This window comes from Neolamprologus brichardi, chromosome 9, assembly GCF_056152115.1.
Source record: "Neolamprologus brichardi isolate AB-2024 chromosome 9, ASM5615211v1, whole genome shotgun sequence".
NCBI lineage: Eukaryota > Metazoa > Chordata > Actinopteri > Cichliformes > Cichlidae > Neolamprologus > Neolamprologus brichardi.
The window spans coordinates 7531312-7543650 of NC_142112.1; the positions used below are offsets into that span (position 1 = coordinate 7531312).

General features: G+C 45.0%; 1 pseudogene; it reads left to right on the top strand.

Annotated features, from left to right (window-relative positions):
• The first annotated feature begins 4512 nt into the window (after positions 1–4512).
• Positions 4513–11684, top strand: LOC148101153 (uncharacterized; annotated as a pseudogene).
• The last annotated feature ends 655 nt before the right edge of the window (positions 11685–12339 follow it).

Here is a 12339-nt window from a genome sequence, read left to right on the forward strand (position 1 = left end):
TGTACTGCAGCTGGGCTGATGCCCTTGCATTGCTTTGTCTAGATCGATCTACCTTTCTAACAGTTTCCTTGTATCCTCTCGACACTCTTGAGATTTTGCTGGTAGACAGCAAACCTTCTTGCTACGGCATACATGGATATGGTCTGTCGCTGGGTCTCAGAATTAAGGACTCAAGATACCATTGTCTAGCATGTGAAACTCTGTAAGCCTGCAAACATATTTCTGGCAAAAAAGATCAGTCGGGGGTAGCTGCGTTTCCACTGACTGACCTTTTTTACCATCACCATGGTAATAACCACAGGCATTACCATAGCAATGGCAACAGTGTCACAGTGGTGGTAAGTCTCATAGGAAAATTAGTTTCTCTAGACAACCCTCGGGTGTTAGTAGAGACTTGAGGCCAAAGCACTGAGTTTTTAGATGATCTTTCATGATGGTTGCTAATAGTTATCCAAAAATATATTCTGCCTGTTAATCTGAACTTAATAGATTTCATAAGACTTTTTTGTACTTCGGTTAAACTGACTCTTCTGATAATACATTGCCTTTTATACCCTGTGAGACAGCATCACACTTCTCCTATGAATTCCATGGGATGGCAACATTAGACTACATTGTTAGTGTAAACCTGATGCAGCAGCTCATGAACATTTTGAAATTAAAAATTCTTTTTCACAGCCAGTTCACTCTTTGTTGGTACAGTGGGATAGCGATTCCATTGCATGTTAATTAATGGAAGTGAAGACGAAGTGGAGGGAATCTTCCATTTTCAGGTGCTGGCACAGAAATAACTCTGCTTGCTGAAAGGTTTCATTTAAATGTTCCTATAAATACTAATTGGCACAAACACAATATGAAGGCATATCAATTAGTGATAGAGCGAGTAAGCTAATTCTCAATTATTTTAACTTGAAATGAGCTGTAGATACCTCACTATAAGGAGATGTTTACATTGAAATAGTCTACGTCTTATTGAGAGTTACACATAGTATCACTTACAGTGGCGAGACACGAAATATTAGTTATAAAAATAAGCAATAAATAATGACCAGTATTAATCCCCAATTCATTATCAGCTAATTTGCTATATTTGTGGTACTGAATTACGAGAATTAGAAATAATGTTTGATTTGGCTGACAATAAACCTGACCCGTTAATTACAGGACAATGGCAGTGGCAGCAGAATAATTACAAAAGTAGTATTACGATGTTTGTGTGGGGGAATGAGGGCTGACACAAGTATTGGTGCCTGTTAATCCACTCTTTGTGTCAATATGCCTTTCTGTTGGCTTTCTAAAGCTGCCTTGGATGAATTTTGGATAGCCAAATAAACAAAAGCTTTTTGCACGTTTTAATGGCTTGGTACTTCATGTATATCTACCCACCACAGCTGACCCACGCGCAAGCCTGTCCATGCACACACATAGCAGAGCATTTCCTCAGAGGGGAAAAAGGCAGCAAGAAGACGTTTTGGGAAATAACACTGAAAAACACACAAATACATAAAGACATGTTTTGAAATTTCAAATGTTCATCTTTCACTTTTTTTTAAATAATTTTAATATTATATTTTGAAACCCTAACCCTTTTTACATATTTTTTATCATATATTTGTTGTAATGTTACACTGCTTTAACATTTGCTTTCACCACTTGTCCTGCATGGTATATTAACAGACTTTTACAGATGCAATTGTGTGACAATTTTATTAAAAACAGCATTTAAAGATTGCTCTAGTAAGTCACTGCATTACTTAAACAAAGACAAAAACTGAACAGTGCATTATATATATATATATATATATATATATATATATATATATATATATATATATATAATGCACTGTTCAGTATTTGAGTTTATATATATATATAAAAAAAAAAAAAAAGCAAAACAACCAGCGCGCCCCTGTGGGCGGTTTATCCTTCAAGCTCGGGTCCTCTACCAGACGCCTGGGAGCTTGAGGGTCCTGCGCAGTATCTTAGCTGTTCCCAGGAAAGCGCTCTTCTGGACAGAGATCTCCGATGTTGTTCCCGGGATCTGCTGGAGCCACTCGCCTAGCTTGGGAGTCACCGCACCTAGTGCTCTGATTACCACGGGGACCACCGTTACCTTCACCCTCCACATCCTCTCGAGCTCTTCTCTGAGCCCTTGGTATTTCTCCAGCTTCTCGTGTTCCTTCTTCCTGATGTTGCTGTCATTCGTGACCGCTACATCGATCACTACGGCCGTCTTCTTCTGTTTGTCTACCACCACTATGTCCGGTTGGTTAGCCACCACCATTTTGTCTGTCTGTATCTGGAAGTCCCACAGGATCTTAGCTCGGTCATTCTCCACCACCCTTGGGGGCATCTCCCATTTTGACCTCGGGACTTCCACGTTATACTCAGCACAGATGTTCCTGTATACTATGCCAGCCACTTGGTTATGGCGTTCCATGTATGCCCTGCCTGCTAGCATCTTGCACCCTGCTGTTATGTGCTGGATTGTCTCTGGGGCATCTTTACACAGCCTGCACCTGGGGTCTTGCCTGGTGTGACAGACCCCAGCCTCTATGGATCTTGTACTCAGAGCTTGTTCTTGCCATGATTAGTGCCTCTGTGCTGTCTTTCAGTCCAGCTTTGTCCAGCCACTGGTAGGATTTCTGGATATCAGCCACCTCCTCTATCTACCGGTGGTACATACTGTGCAGGGGCCTGTCCTTCCATGATGGGTCCTCGTCTCCCTCCTCTTTCTTGGGTTTCTGCTGCTTGAGGTATTCACTGAGCACTCGGTCTGTTGGAGCCATCTTCGTGATGTATTCTTGGATGTTCGTTGTCTCATCCTGGATTGTGGTGCTGACACTCACCAGTCCCTGGCCCCCTTCCTTCCACTTAGCGTACAGCCTCAGGGTGCTGGACTTGGGGTGAAACCCTCCATGCATGGTAAGGAGCTTTCTTGTCTTGATGTCAGTGGCTTCTATCTCCTCCTTTGGCCAGCTTATTACCCCAGCAGGGTACCTGATCACAGGCAGGGCGTACGTGTTGATGGCCCGGATCTTGTTCTTACCGTTCAGCTGACTCCTCAGGACTTGCCTGACCCTCTGCAGGTACTTGGTGGTTGCAGCTTTTCTAGTGGCCTCTATGTCTGCAATGTTGCCTTCTGGTAGCTCGATTCCCTCAGTTCTGACTACCTTCCCTCTTTTTGTTACCATCCGACTACACTTCTCCAGCCCAAATTACATCCCAATGTCATTGCTGTATATCTTGGTGGTGTGGATCAGTGAATCCATGTCACGTTCACTCTTGGCATACAGCTTGATGTCATCCATGTACAGGAGGTGGCTGACAAGAATAAACCAGCTGTTCTCCACAGAACCAGCAAAGGTGTACTCTCAGTGGCAAGGGAACAATATAAGAACAGCACCACCAAGGCTGGAGACGGAGCAATACTGGAAGAGCATATGGGAGAAGGACGCAACCCATAACGGCAATGCTCAGTGGCTAGTGGATCTGAGGGCAGACAATAGCAACCTCCCTGAACAGGGTCCAGAAACCATCATGGTGGCAGATATTCAAGCAAGGGTCTCTAGTATGAAGAGTTGGACAGCACCAGGCCTTGACGTGGTTCACGCCTACTGGCTGAAGAAGCTGACTGCACTCCACAAGCATCTGGCAGCACAAATGAACCAGCTGCTAGTTGACGAGAGACACCCGGAATGGCTAATCGAAGGTCAGACGGTCCTGATCCCCAAGGACCCCAAGAAGGGACCGATCCCATCCAACTACCGACCAATAACCTGCCTCAGTACTACACGGAAGCTCCTGTCAGGCATCATATCGGCGAAGATGAACAGGCACATGGGTCAATACATGAGTGGGGCACAGAAAGGGATTGGCAAGATTACCAGAGGCGCAAAACACCAGCTACTGGTAGACAGAACAGTCAGCCAAGACTGCAAGACCAGGCTGACCAACCTGTGCACTGCCTGGATTGATTACAAGAAGACCTATGACTCAATGCCCCACAACTGGATACTGGAATGCCTAGAATTGTTCAAAGCACTAAGAGCCTTCATCAGGAACTCAATGGGGATGTGGCGTATGACACTAGAGCAGTGGTTCTTAACCTGGGTTCGATCGAACCCTAGGGGTTCGGTGAGTCGGTCTCAGGGGTTCGGCAGAGCCTCCGCCATGACATGCATGGCTCATTTTGTGCACCAGTAAAAAACATATCTATGTCTTGAATTTGAAAAAAAAAAATCATATTTTATTTTTCACTAAAGAGGGGTTCAGTGAATGCGCATATGAAACTGGTGGGGTTCGGTACCTCCAACAAGGTTAAGAACCACTGCACTAGAGGCCAACTCCAAGCCCATAGCACAAGTCACCATCAAGTGTGGGATCTACCAAGGAGATGCTCTGTCCCCACTGCTGTTCTGCATAGGCCTGAACCCCCTCAGTGAGATTATTGACAAGACTGGCTACGGATACCGACTACGGAACGGAGCAGTTGTCAGCCACCTCCTGTACATGGATGACATCAAGCTGTATGCCAAGAGTGAACGAGACAACGATTCACTTATCCACACCACCAGGATATACAGCAATGACATCGGGATGTCATTCGGGCTGGAGAAGTGTAGTTGGATGATAACAAAGAGAGGGAAGGTAGTCAGAACTGAGGGGATCGAGCTACCAGAAGGCAACATCGCAGACATAGAGGACAGTTACAAGTACCTGGGGATCCCGCAGGTGAATGGGAACCATGAAGAGGCAGTTAGGAAAGCTGCAACCACCAAGAACCTGCAGAGGGCCAGGCAAGTCCTGAGGAGTCAGCTGAACGGTAAGAACAAGAGGTATCAACACGTACGCCCTGCCCGTGATCAGGTATCCTGCTGGGGTAATAGGCTGGCCAAAGGAGGAGATAGAAGCCACTGACATCAAGACAAGAAAGCTCCTTACCATGCATGGAGGGTTTCACCCCAAGTCCAGCACCCTGAGGCTGTACGCTAAGTGGAAGGAAGGGGGCCGGGGACTGGTGAGTGTCAGCACCACAGTCCAGGATGAGACAACGAACATCCACGAATACATTGGGAAGATGGCCCCAACTGACCGAGTGCTCAGTGAATACCTCAGGCAGCAGAAACCCAAGAAAGAGGAGGGAGACGAGGACCCATCATGGAAGGACAGGCCCCTGCACGGTATGTACCACCGGCAGATAGAGGAGGTGGCTGATATCCAGAAATCCTACCAGTGGCTGGACAAAGCTGGACTGAAAGATAGCACAGAGGCACTACTCATGGCAGCACAAGAACAAGCTCTGAGTACAAGATCCATAGAGGCTGGGGTCTATCACACCAGGCAAGACCCCAGGTGCAGGCTGTGTAAAGATGCCCCTGAGACAATCCAGCACATAACAGCAGGGTGCAAGATGCTAGCAGGCAGGGCATACATGGAACGCCATAACCAAGTGGCCGGCATAGTATACAGGAACATCTGTGCCGAATATGGCCTGGAAGTCCCGAGGTCAAAATGGGAGATGCCCCCAAGGGTGGTGGAGAATGACTGAGCTAAGATCCTGTGGGACTTCCAGATACAGACAGACAAAATGGTGGTGGCTAACCAACCGGACATAGTGGTGGTAGACAAACAGAAGAAGATGGCCGTAGTGATCGATGTAGCGGTCCCGAATGACAGCAACATCAGGAAGAAGGAACACGAGAAGCTGGAGAAATACCAAGGGCTCAGAGAAGAGCTCGAGAGGATGTGGAGGGTGAAGGTAACGGTGGTCCCAGTGGTAATTGGAGCACTAGGTGCAGTGACTCCCAAGCTAGGCGAGTGGCTCCAGCAGATCCCGGGAGCAACATTGGAGATCTCTGTCCAGAAGAGCGCAGTCCTGGGAACAGCTAAGATACTGCGCAGGACCCTCAAGCTCCCAGGCCTCTGGTAGAGGACCCGAGCTTGAAGGATAAACCGCCCGCAGGGGCATGCTGGGTGTTAGTTTTTTTTTATATTATGGGTGGAGCCGAACCCAAATACGGTATTCGGAAACGCACAAATAACGTGTTTTTTAAGATTACTTATTTCAAACAAATACTTAACAAAAATATTTGTATTCGGGAACAAGTTAAAACTTTATATCAAAATCTGAGTTTCCTTATGAGACCGCAGTACATGACTGGATGAGTGAGTGACGCGTGAAAGAGGTGACTGACACAGGCTGCTCCACACAGCAACAGAGAAGGCTCGGCTGAGTGAAAAAAAGGCTGACCTGCACCACTATTTTTGTTGAATATAATTTTTTGTACCTTAACTGGGTTCCGGAGGCAGTTTATAACTTTAGAGAGGATCGGGAGATTATTCCATTTCGCTGCATTACTGACGACTGCATTCGGGTGCTCTCATGTTCGTTCTCTTTACATAGCTTTGTTAGCTTGGTAATTTACAAATAGGCTGTTGACAGAGTAACATTAACATTCGGTTTAAAAGGTTAAAACAATGCTTGTGTAGTTGTGTCGAATTGTATGCACTTGTGGGAGTTATATGGTACGTTTAAGTTACTCTGTCTTTTGCAGACAGCAAGATGTAGGCTATAGGCTAGTTAACCTTAACATAGCTTCCCATCACTCATTAACTTAGCTGAAACTCCCCACATGGATTTGGGCAACCAAATAGAAAGGAATGTTGTTGCTGCTGAGCCATCTCTTGGTCATCCACCAGCCAAAAAACTTTCAAGTTCTGTGTGGAAGAATTTTACAGTCAGTGCTGTAGATGAAACCGAAGTGATATGTAATGTGTGCAAAAGTCTAATCAGCAGAGGCAGACATATCAAACATCTGTCAACATCTGCTATGCACAATCACATGCACTTAAAGCATCCTCTTCTGGTACTGTCTGCCAACTCCCCCCACCAGCACCAATTCATCATCATAACCATGTTCTACCTCTGCAATTCATTTTCGCTGTCTGTTCAGCGTCTTCTGTATTTTATTCGTGTGTGTTTAACCATGGCTGTTATGTTATTTTCTTTTCAGTGATGTTCCTTGTTACATGTTCATTGCTGGATTTATGGAAAAACATCAACTAATATTGCATATCCATAATTACTATAATGGATATAATTAAAGAATACTCACACTATAACGTTAATTAAAAGTGTAACGCAAAACAACTGGATTTTTAAACCTATTTTGAATTTTACTCAAATACAAGTACAAATACTTTCCCCCCCTCAACAAATACAGTGACTTGCAAAAGTATTCGGCCCCCTTGAACTTTCCCACATTTTGTCACATTACAGCCACAAACATGAATTCATTTTATTGGAATTCCACGTGAAAGACCAACACAAAGTGGTGTACACGTGAGAAGTGGAACAAAAATCAGACATGATTCCAAACATTTTTTACAAATAAATAACTGCAAATAAATGTGCGGAATTATTCAGCCCCCTTTGGTCTGAGTGCAGTCAGTTGTCCATAGACATTGCCTGATGAGTGCCAGTGACTAAATAGAGTGCACCTGTGTGTAATCTAATGTCAGTACAAATACAGCTGCTCTGTGACGGCCTCAGAGGTTGTCAAAGAGAATATTGGGAGCAACAACACCATGAAGTCCAAAGAACACACCAGACAGGTCAGGGATAAAGTTATTGAGAAATTCAAAGCAGGCTTAGGCTACAAAAAGATTTCTCAAGCCTTGAACATCCCACGGAGCACTGTTCAAGCGATCATTCAGAAATGGAAGGAGTATGGCACAACTGTAAACCTACCAAGACAAGGCCGTCCACCTAAACTCACAGGCCGAACAAGGAGAGCGCTGGTCAGAAATGCAGCCAAGAGGCCCATGGTGACTCTGGACGAGCTGCAGAGATCTACAGCTCAGGTGGGGGAATCTGCCCATAGGACAACTATTAGTTGTGCACTGCACAAAGTTGGCCTTTATGGAAGGTTCACCTTCCAGCAGGACAACGACCCTAAACATAAAGCCAGGGCAACAATGGAGTGGTTTAAAACAAAACATATCCACGTGTTAGAATGGCCCAGTCAAAGTCCAGATCTAAATCTGTGGCAAGATCTGAAAACTGCTGTTCACAAACGCTGTCCATCTAATCTGACTGAGCTGGAGCTGTTTTGCAAAGAAGAATGGGCAAGAATTTCAGCCTCTAGATGTGCAAAGCTGGTAGAGACATACCCTTAAAGACTGGCAGCTGTAATTGCAGCAAAAGATGGTTCTACAAAGTATTGACTCAGGGGGCTGAATAATTACGCACACCCCACTTTTCAGTTATTTATTTGTAAAAAATGTTTGGAATCATGTATGATTTTCGTTCCACTTCTCACGTGTACACCACTTTGTATTGGTCTTTCACGTGGAATTCCAATAAAACTGATTCATGTTTGTGACTGTAGTGTGACAAAATGTGGAAAAGTTCAAGGTGGCCGAATACTTTTGAAAGCCACGGTACAAATACAGATACAAATACTTTCTGCTTTGCACATCTCTAATGTATATATAAATTCCCTGCGGGGGGTATATCCTTCAAGTTCGGGTCCTCTACCAGAGGCATGGGAGCTCCACATTTTCTTCAGCTCTTCTCTGAACCCTTGGTATTTCTTGAGCTTCTTGTGTTCCTTCTTTCTGATGTTGCTGTCATTGGGAACCACTACGTCTATCACTACGGCCATCTTTTTCTGTTTGTCCACCAGCACTATGTCCGATTGGTTAGCTACCAGCATTTTGTCCGTCTGTATATCCTGGTGGTGTGGATCAGTGAATTGATGTCTCATTCACTCTTGGCATACAGCTTGAAGTCATCCATGTACAGGAGGTTGCTTGCAACTGCTTGATTCCGTAGTCGGTATCCGTAGCCAGTCTTGTCAATGATCTCACTGAGGCGATTCAGGCCTTTGCAGAACAGCAGTGGGGACAGAGCATCTCCTTGGTAGATCCCACACTTGATAGTGACTTGTGCTATGGGCTTGAAGTTGGCGTCTAGTGTTGTCCGCCCCATCCCCATTGAGTTCCTGATGAGGGCTCTTAGGGTCCTGTTGATCTTGTATAGTTCTAGGCATTCCAGGATCCAGGTGTGGGGCATTGAGTCATAGGCCTTCTTGTAATCAATCCAGGCAGTGCACAGGTTGGTCAGCCTAGTCTTGCAGTCTCGGCTGACTGCTCTGTCTACCAGTAGCTGGTGTTTTGTGCCTCTGGTATTCTTGCCCATCCCTTTCTGTGCCCCACTCATGTACTGACCCATGTGCCTGTTCATCTTAGCCACTATGATGCTCGACAGGAGCTTCCGTGTAGTGCTGAGGCAGGTTATTGGTCGGTAGTTGGAGGGTACCAGTCCCTTCTGGTGGTCCTTGAGGATCAGGTCTGTCCAGCCTTCGGTTAGCTGTTCTGGGTGTCTCTCGTCAACTAGCAGCTGGTTCATTTGTGCTGCCAGGTGCTCGTGGAGTGCAGTCATCTTCTTCAGCCAGTAGCCGTGAACCATGTCGAGGCCTGGTGCTGTGCTGTCTGGTACTCTTCATACTGGAGACCCTTTCTTGCATGTCTGCCAATGTGATGGTTACTGGACCCTGTTCAGGGATGTTGCCGTGGTCTGCCTTCAGATCCACTAGCCACTGAGCATTGCCGTTATGGGTTGCGTCCTTCACCCATATGCTCTTCCGGTATTGTTCTGTCTCTAGCCTTGGTGGTGCTGTTCTTATATTGCTCCCCTGCCCCGAGAGTACATCTTGGCTGGTTCTGTGGAGAACATCTGGTTTATTCCCCTTTCTTCGGTCTCTCTAGTGTACCTCTTCAAGCAGCTGGCCAAGGCTGTGAGGTGTTGCTTGGCAGTTTCCAAGGCCTCAGGTATGGACAGATTGCTGTACTTCTTAGGCACCTTCTTCAGGCTATGAGTCGTTGCTTGGCAGTTTCCAAGGCCTCCGGTATGGACAGCTTGCTGTACTTCTTAGGCACCTTCTTCATCACACCTTTCTGCAGTTCCAATAGTTGGCTAACCTCCCTCCATGCTACCTTGATCTTAGCCTCTATCCTCCTTCTCCATGGAGAGTACTGCTCCTTGAGGCTGTTCAACTTGTAGCCAAGCATCTCACTGATCACTGCTGCTGTGGTATAGATCAGCTTGTTAATCGTGGTAATGGTGGCTGTAGGTATCGTCCGTAGTGCTGCATTAACATCATCTAGCAGACCTTCTGAGGGTACTTCAGGTAGTCTTGGTAACCGGCTACGGGTGATGCAGGGTTCAATCTTGGCCATGATCCTATCTTTCAGGTCAGTTCCTCTCGCACTCAATGATCCTTCTTCTATCTTGGGGCTTGGTACCCAATCTCAGGTCTCTAGCTTTGAGAGCAGTCCCTTCTTTTGAATGTTGGAACACTGAGAGACTAGCTGTTTCGTCGTCATTGTGGATCCTAAGCTAAGATCCTGTGGGAGTTTCAGACAGAGACGGACAAAAGGTGGTGGCTAACCAACCCGGACATAGTGGTGGTGGACAAACAGAAGAAGATGGCCGTAGTGATAGACGTAGTGGTTCCCAATGACAGCAACATCAGAAAGAAGGAACACGAGAAGCTCGAGAAATACCAAGGGCTCAGAGATGAGTTGGAGAAAATGTGGAGGGTGAAGGTAACAGTGGTTCCAGTGGTAATTGGAGCACTAGGTGCGGTCACTCCCAAACTAGGCGAGTGGCTCCAGCAGATCCCAGGAATGACATCGGAGATCTCTGTCCAGAAGAGCACAGTCCTAGGAACAGCTAAGATACTGCGCAGGACCCTCAAGCTCCCAGGCGTCTGGTAGAGGACCCGAGCTTGAAGGATAGACTGCCCGCAGGGGCGAGCGGGGAATTTTAATTTGTATCATATTTGCTACAGGCATGGGTGTGTGTTTGTGTATAGTGATGGAATTTTCACTTTGTCATTTTGTGTAGAATTTTGCTGTGAGAAAGAATTCAGTCTGTATCATGTCATGTGCAACAAATGAAGCGCTATAAATACTATACTATAGTATGCTATGAATACTTTCTAGATTTTTTTAGATGAATTACAGTTTTCATTGATCATATAGATGCAAACATTTCTGGAAATGTTACTATAAACATCAAAATAGTTTTTTACCAACCCAATATTAATCATTTAGTACACATTTAATGATCATTTCAATATCTTTAAAACTCAAATGAAAAAAACATTTAGTATTTAACAATTAATCAAGAAAAATTAAACTATAGCAAAATTATCAGTACATCTTGGCTCATGGCGCTCATAAATGTTACACAGTACATCAGCTTTGTTCCTGACCTTGAAAATTCCTCAGAGATGTTGTAGTGTATTGATGGCTGTCACTGTCACTGCTGTTACATATGCAAGAGAATGGATCTGAATATGTAAAATACACAGACAGGATGCATCAAATCTACAGTGACTTTCTGACATCACCTCTCAAATGGCAAGCTAGGATCTCTTTGAATCCACATTCACATGCATACTCATACAGAAAAGTGGGAGCAGCAGCCAGTCGCAACAGATGAGTTTCCTCTCCTGATGTCGTTTGCATAATGGTAAATTCACTATCTCATATGATTGTTACTGTAGCCAGTGGTGACACAGTGCTCTGCTGAATCCTATTACTATGAGGAAGGCAAACACAGAGAAAAAACTAAGAATCGAGATGAGAGAAACAAAATACTGGAAGAATGAGAAAGAGAGAGAAGAAGAATGACCACTGGAAAACTCTACAGGGAACAAATGAAAGATGGGACAAAACGGATGTGAAGGAGATGAAAGGAGCTGTGGGAGAGAAAAGAACCACAGCAGCCTTTATCTGCATTTCTGTGAGTGTGTGTGTGTAAGGGATATTTTTCCTCTGTTTATCAAGAGCAAAGCAACTGAGATCGGTGCACACTGATGGAGCGGCCCCACTTCACATTCTTCTTACTTCCATGCTCTCACACTGGGTGTACAACCACAGTTTTCTGCTGGTACTATGGGCCACTGAGCAGACCTCTGGGCTCACAGACAGTGTTGGCACAGTTGCTGAGAAAAGGGGGAAGTGGTTTTTGATTATATCACAGCCCAGTGACCACTCTTATAATGCATGGCTGAAGATTGCATTTGTTTCCACACTTTGTCACTGAGCTCTAAAAGGTTGATGATAATACAACTTTCCTTCTCTATATATCTTACTGTTGAGTGGTCAAGAGGTGACACTGTCATTAATTAAATTTTTATTTTCATAAATGATTTAGGAAGCCGATATTTCCAACACTTTCAAGTGCATGAAAAGCCACAGAATAAACGGTGTAAAAACAGTGATAAATAGTAAAAATGGTCAGCTACACTGGAAAATAGTGAG